Source organism: Rutidosis leptorrhynchoides, chromosome 1 (assembly GCF_046630445.1).
Source record: "Rutidosis leptorrhynchoides isolate AG116_Rl617_1_P2 chromosome 1, CSIRO_AGI_Rlap_v1, whole genome shotgun sequence".
In the NCBI taxonomy this organism is placed as follows: Eukaryota; Viridiplantae; Streptophyta; class Magnoliopsida; order Asterales; family Asteraceae; genus Rutidosis; species Rutidosis leptorrhynchoides.
The window spans coordinates 482540278-482548926 of record NC_092333.1 but is presented as its reverse complement, the minus strand read 5'-3'; positions in this window follow the sequence as shown (position 1 = coordinate 482548926).

Genomic DNA, 8649 nt, shown 5'->3' with positions numbered 1-8649 from the left:
GGGCGTTACAAAGTCCAAATGGCTTGCGTTTGTAAGCAAAAGTACCATAAGGGCACGTGAATGTGGTTTTCTCTTGGTCTTCGGGTGCTATTGGAATTTGAAAGTATCCGAAAAAACCGTCAAGAAAACAATAGTAACTATTCCCGGCTAATCTTTCAACATTAGATCAATGAAAGGTAAGGGAAAGTGATCTTTTCTGGTGGCGTCATTTAATTTTCTATAATCAATACAAACACGCCATCCTGTTACAGTCCTAGTAGGAATAAGCTCATTTTTCTCATTTGTGATGACAGTCATGCCACCCTTCTTAGGTACTGATAATGCTAAAAACGAACATATATTTCATAGCATTATCCCTCAAGAAAGACAAGCTTTTAGTTGTAATTGTCCTATTTACAAGTGATATTCGTTTAAATAATAAAAGGTGAAGACAAAAGGCAGATTCGACGAATTGAAGACGCAAACAACCAAAAAGCTAAAAAGTACAAAGTACAATTAAAGAGGTTCAAATTATTGATGAGGAACGTCTAAAAATTACAAGAGTACGAGCCGCAAAATGCAAAGTACAAGATATTAAATTATACGCAAGGACGTTCGAAAATTCGAAACCGGGACCAAAGTCAACTCTCAACGCGCGACGCAACGGACCAAAAATTAAAAGTCAACTGGGCACAAGAATATAATATAATATATAATTAATTATATATATTATTATATATATTAATTAAAAGCCGCCCACGTTTTGGATCATAATGTGAGCTGTATTTAAGACCTCCGCACTCGCGGAGTTAAGAAGAACAAAAGCTCCGCACTCGCGGAGCTGCACAGTAAAATGTGGGCCTATAGAAGCCATCGAATTCTGCAAGAAAAAACACATATTTTTCTTTTCCTTACTCTTACTCTCAAATATATAAATATATTTATAATTTTAATTTTAATTTTAATTTAAGATTAATAATAATAAGGTTATGTTAGCGAATGTTTTAAGTTTGTAAGTCGAAATTCTGTCCGTGTAACGCTACGCTATTATTAATCATCGTAAGTTATGTTCAACCTTTTTAAATTAATGTCTCGTAGCTAAGTTATTATTATGCTTATTTAATGCCGAAGTAATCGTGATGTTGAGCTAAATATTAAAATTGGGTAATTGGGCTTTGGACCATAATTGGGGTTTGGATAAAAGAATGACACTTGTGGAAATTAGACTATGGGCTATTAATGGGTTTTATATTAACTTAATGATATCTCATTAATTTAATATAAAGGTTATAATTTGACGTATCTATAAATAACCACATACGCTTAATCGGGTACGGTGGGCGGGATATCTATATATAGCAATAATTGTTCATTTTACCGGACACGGAACTGGATTAATAGTTAATGGACTAGTTGAAACAGGGGTGGATTACATTCAAGGGTAATTGGTGTAATTGTTAACAAAGTAATAAAACCTTGGATTACATGCAGTGGATAACCTGGTGTATTCATTAAATAAAGTATTAAGACCTTGTTACAATTCGAATCCCCAATTAGTTCTAATATTTGACTTCGGGTGTAAGGATAATTTGACGAAGACTCTCGCACTTTATATTTATGACTGATGGACTATTATGGACAAAACCGTATGGACATATCAAATAATCCAGGACAAAGGACAATTAACCCATGGTAATAAACTAAAATCAACACGTCAAACATCATGATTATAGAAATTTAAATAAGCATAATTCCTTTATTTCATATTTCATCGCACTTTTATTTACTGTCATTTTATTTAATTGCACTTTTAATTATCGCACTTTTTAATTATCGCAACTTTTATTTACTGTCATTTTATTTTATCGCACTTTAATTTATCGCACTTTAATTATTATCATTTACTTTATGCTTTAAATTAAGTTATATTTATTTTTTTTACATTAGGTTTTAACTGCGACTTAAGACATTAAATCGACAAACCGGTTATTAAACGGTAAAAACCCCCTTTTATAATAATAATAATACTTCTTATATTTATATATATATATATATATATATATATATATATATATATATATATATATATATATATATATATATATATATATATACAAATTTAGTTTTAAAAATATAGCGTTAAACTTGGCTAGTTCCCTGTGGACGAACCGGACTTACCAATAACTACACTACTGTACGATTAGGTACACTGCCTATAAGTGTTGTAGCAAGGTTTAGGTATATCCACTCTATAAATAAATAAATAACTTGTGTAAAATTGTATCGTATTTAATAGTATTTCCTAGTAAAAATTAATATTATTTCGTATACACCTCTACGCACATCAAGTATTTTTGGCGCCACTGCCGGGGAATCCTAAACGCCGAAAGCGCAACGCTATAAAAAAAGATTTTTATTAAAGTCGTAATCTATTTCTGTTAAAAATATACGTTTTAAATATTAAAAATACAAGAAAAAGAAAAATATATCTATATATTTTTAAGTTTAGTTAAATTAAAAAGTTTATTTTTATTTATTGTGAAAAAGTTATAAAAAAAAGTAATAAGTTATATTTATATTTTATATATTTTGAAAAAAAATAAAATAAAAAAAAACTGAACCTGTGATTTTTGAGCCTGCTCATCATTTGAAACTGCAACCTCCGCACTCGCGAAGTTCTGGGACAGCAAAAATTCCGCACTCGTGGAGCTACCCTGACAGGTTCAACCTGGTACTGAAATTAATTAGGAAGTATTATTAATAATTATTATTATTAAACCTTAATTAGGGTTTGAATTAATTATTAGTATTATTATTTAACCTAGTTTAGTTTTAATTTATATTTTGTGTATTTTAGTTTAAATTAGTTTTATTAATATATAAAATTAATACTTTTATAAAATAAAATATAAAAATTTTATTTTTATAACTTTAAGCTTATTTTTCGTATCTTTTTAGTCATTTAATCGTAATATTTGTATTTTTCGCTCGCATTTAGTTTTAAGCCATAGTTTTTGCCGTAGTTATTTTAATTTCTAGATTTTTTTAGGCCTTGCCGTAAAATCCCTTAAGTGCTTTTTCTTTAGACTAAGATTTAGGTGCTTTAGAATTTTGCGACGCTGTTTATAAATTTTAAGTTCCTTTTTAAGTTTCGAAGCGTTACCTTCTTATTATTTTTCGACCTCTTATTTTTCGACGCACTTTTTCTTTTTCTTTTCGACGCTCTAGTTTTTAGGACTTAGAATTTTCTCTACTTCTTCTCTAATAATTCAAAAAAAAAAAATTATTTTAAGCGGTTAAATTGATAGACATCCAAAATTTTCTGGTTCGTAGTAATAGTTAAATTTGTTAGTGGCTGAGTTGTGAGCTTCCGATTTAAAGGGTTCTGGCTCCCTGCTACATCTTTTGGCTATTCGAAACGTGGGCAAAATCAGAAAAGTCTATTAATTTGATAACTTATATGCTTTTTATCTTTTATAACTAATAGGATATTCAGTGAATGCACCGAGCAAAACGTTCACCACCTTTCATACGTTCACCACCTGTAACTCGATCAAGACATCTAGCCAATATTGTCGCCGTTGATTTCTCTTTAGAATCATCATCTAGTCGACCAAGTACTCCAATTCAAATTTCTGATAATCCATTTTTTGAACCCGACCTCACAATTGAGAATCCGTGTAGTGACCCGAACTTTTCCATGTTTATATATATTAATTGAGATTGATATTTACATGATTAAATGTTTCCAACATGTTAAGCAATCAAACTTGTTAAGACTTGATTAATTGAAATATGTTTCATATAGACAATTGACCACCCAAGTTGACCGGTGATTCACGAACGTTAAAACTTGTAAAAACTATATGATGACATATATATGGATATATATATATAGTTAACATGATACTATGATAAGTAAACATATCATTAAGTATATTAACAATGAACTACATATGTAAAAACAAGACTACTAACTTAATGATTTTTAAACGAGACATATATGTAACGATTATCGTTGTAAAGACATTTAATGTATATATATCATATTAAGAGATATTCATACATGATAATATCATGATAATATAATAATTTAAAATCTCATTTGATATTATAAACATTGGGTTAACAATATTTAACAAGATCGTTAACCTAAAGGTTTCAAAACAACACTTACATGTAACGACTAACGATGACTTAACAACTCAGTTAAAATGTATATACATGTAGTGTTTTAATATGTATTTATACACTTTTGAAAGACTTCAATACACTTATCAAAATACTTCTACTTAACAAAAATGCTTACAATTACATCCTCGTTCAGTTTCATCAACAATTCTACTCGTATGCACCCGTATTCGTACTCGTACAATACACAGCTTTTAGATGTATGTACTATTGGTATATACACTCCAATGATTAGCTCTTAGCAGCCCATGTGAGTCACCTAACACATGTGGGAACCATCATTTGGCAACTAGCATGAAATATCTCATAAAATTACAAAAATATGAGTAATCATTCATGACTTATTTACATGAAAACAAAATTACATATCCTTTATATCTAATCCATACACCAACGACCAAAAACACCTACAAACACTTTCATTCTTCAATTTTCTTCATCTAATTGATCTCTCTCAAGTTCTATCTTCAAGTTCTAAATGTTCTTCATATATTCTACAAGTTCTAGTTACATAAAATCAAGAATACTTTCAAGTTTGCTAGCTCACTTCCAATCTTGTAAGGTGATCATCCAACCTCAAGAAATCTTTGTTTCTTACAGTAGGTTATCATTCTAATACAAGGTAATAATCATATTCAAACTTTGGTTCAATTTCTATAACTATAACAATCTTATTTCAAGTGATGATCTTACTTGTATTTGTTTTCGTGTCATGATTCTGCTTCAAGAACTTCGAGCCATCCAAGGATCCGTTGAAGCTAGATCCATTTTTTTCTTTTCCAGTAGGTTTATCCAAGGAACTTAAGGTAGTAATGATGTTCATAACATCATTCAATTCATATATATAAAGCTATCTTATTCGAAGGTTTAAACTTGTAATCACTAGAACATAGTTTAGTTAATTCTAAACTTGTTCGCAAACAAAAGTTAATCCTTCTAAATTGACTTTTAAAATCAACTAAACACATGTTCTATATCTATATTATATGCTAACTTAATGATTTAAAACCTGGAAACACGAAAAACACCGTAAAACCGGATTTACGCCGTCGTAGTAACACCGCGGGCTGTTTTGGGTTAGTTAATTAAAAACTATGATAAACTTTGATTTAAAAGTTGTTATTCTGAGAAAATGATTTTTATTATGAACATGAAACTATATCCAAAAATTATGGTTAAACTCAAAGTGAAAGTATGTTTTCTAAAATGGTCATCTAGACGTCGTTCTTTCGACTGAAATGACTACCTTTACAAAAATGACTTGTAACTTATTTTTCTAACTATAAACCTATACTTTTTCTGTTTAGATTCATAAAATAGAGTTCAATATGAAACCATAGCAATTTGATTCACTCAAAACGGATTTAAAATGAAGAAGTTATGTGTAAAACAAGATTGAATAATTTTTCTCATTTTAGCTACGTGAAAATTGGTAACAAATCTATTCCAACCATAACTTAATCAACTTGTATTGTATATTATGTAATCTTGAGATACCATAGACACGTATACAATGTTTCGACCTATCATGTCGACACATCTATATATATTTCGGAACAACCATAGACACTCTATATGTGAATGTTGGAGTTAGCTATACAGGGTTGAGGTTGATTCCAAAATATATATAGTTTGAGTTGTGATCAATACTGAGATACGTATACACTGGGTCGTGAATTGATTCAAGATAATATTTATCGATTTATTTCTGTACATCTAACTGTGGACAACTAGTTGTAGGTTACTAACGAGGACAGCTGACTTAATAAACTTAAAACATCAAAATATATTAAAAGTGTTGTAAATATATTTTGAACATACTTTGATATATATGTATATATTGTTATAGGTTCGTGAATCAACCAGTGGCCAAGTCTTACTTCCCGACGAAGTAAAAATCTGTGAAAGTGAGTTATAGTCCCACTTTTAAAATCTAATATTTTTGGGATGAGAATACATGCAGGTTTTATAAATGATTTACAAAATAGACACAAGTACGTGAAACTACATTCTATGATTGAATTATCGAAATCGAATATGCCCCTTTTTATCAAGTCTGGTAATCTAAGAATTAGGGAACAGACACCCTAATTGACGCGAATCCTAAAGATAGATCTATTGGGCCTAACAAACCCCATCCAAAGTACCGGATGCTTTAGTACTTCGAAATTTATATCATATCCGAAGGGTATCCCGGAATGATGGGGATATTCTTATATATGCATCTTGTTAATGTCAGTTACCAGGTGTTCACCATATGAATGATTTTTATCTCTATGTATGGGATGTGTATTGAAATATGAAATCTTGTGGTCTATTATTATGATTTGATATATATAGGTTAAACCTATAACTCACCAACATTTTTGTTGACGTTTTAAGCATGTTTATTCTCAGGTGATTATTAAGAGCTTCCGCTGTCGCATACTTAAATAAGGACGAGATTTGGAGTCCATGCTTGTATGATATTGTGTAAAAACTGCATTCAAGAAACTTATTTTGTTGTAATATATTTGTATTGTAAACCATTATGTAATGGTCGTGTGTAAACAGGATATTTTAGATTATCATTATTTGATAATCCACGTAAAGCTTTTTAAACCTTTATTGATGAAATAAAGGTTATGGTTTGTTTTAAAATGAATGCAGTCTTTGAAAAACGTCTCATATAGAGGTCAAAACCTCGCAACGAAATCAATTAATATGGAACGTTTTTAATCAATAAGAACGGGACATTTCAATCCGGAGGATATTCAGGGATAATTCAGAGATCCTGAACCATTAATCTTTTCTCCGAAATCACCAATCATTCAAACAGAGATTGTCGAGGAACAAACCATTAAATCAGAATCCTCTAGTGATTCAGATTCAACAAATTCAATCATGGAAATTCTGGAACCTCTAAGTATGGAAGACCGAATGAGAGCTAAACGCACTGGCCAAGGTCACGCAATTACTCAACCAGACATTAATACGCCAGATTATGAAATCAAAGGACAAATAGTACACATGGTAACTAATCAATGCCAATTTAGTGGTGCGCCGAAGGAAGATCCAAATGAACATCTTCGTACCTTTAATAGGATCTGTACTCTATTTAAAATCGGAGAAGTGGAGGATGAACAGATATATCTCATGTTATTTTCCTGGACTTTAAAGGGAGAAGCCAAAGATTGGTTAGAATCGTTACCTGAAGGGGCGATTGATACATGGGACGTTTTAGTTGAAAAATTTATTAAACAATTCTTTCCGGCATCTAAAGTCGTGAGACTTCAAGGCGAAATAGTTACGTTCACACAAAAGCTAAATGAAACTCTATATGAGGCGTGGACAAGATTTGGAAAGTTGTTAAGAGGATTCCGCAACATGGTTTAGACACTTATCAAATAGTACAAATATTCTACCAAGGATGCGACATCACTACAAGAAAATACATCAATATAGCAGCTGGTGGTTCCATTATGAAGAAAACCGCAATTGAAGCTTACAAAATTATTGATAACACTGCTTCCCACTCACATGAGTGGCATCAAGAAAAAGATATCGTTAGATCATCTAAAGCAGCTAGAGCCGATTCTAGCCATGACTTTGATTCCATTTCTGCAAAGATAGATGCTGTCGAAAGACGAATGGAAAAGATGACTAAAGATATTCACTCAATACGAATTAGTTGTGAGCAGTGTGGAGGACCACATTTGACAAAAGATTATCTCAGTATTGAACAAACAATGGAACAAAGAGAGAATATTTCATACATGAACCAAAGGCCTGGAAATAATTATCAGAATAATTATCAACCACTAAGACCAATCTACAATCAAAATCAGAATTATAACCGAAATGTTCCATACAACAACCAACAAGGTCCTAGCAATCAACAAGTATTCAATAATACTTACAATCAGTAAAGACCTATTTTTCAAAATAAACCACCACAGACCGATGATAAAAAGCCAAATTTAGAAGATATGATGTCGAAGCTAGTTGAATCTCAAACTCAATTTTTCACATCTCAGAAACAAACCAATGAACAAAATGCTCAAGCATTTAGAAATCAACAAGCTTCTATTCAAAATTTGGAATAAGAAGTAAGTAACCTAGCAAGATTGATAGGTGAAAGAAAACCGGGAAGTCTACCAAGCGATACAAATGCTAACCCCTGGAATGAAATAGCTAAAGCCATTACCACAAGAAGTGGTATTACACTTAAACCACCGGAAATACCTGTAATTTCTGATGACTCTGTTCCTACTCCACAAGAACCACAATCTGAGCAAGATAAGGAAAAAGAACCGGTAGTTGAAGATGACACAGTTAAGGCAAAACCTTATGTTAAACCATACCAACCACCACTTCCTTACCCTAGTAAAATGAGAAAAGAAAGACTTGAAGCCGAGCAATTCAAATTCTTGGATATGTTTAAATAAATAAATGTCAATCTTTCTTTCATTGATGTGATATCAGGAATGCCTAGATATG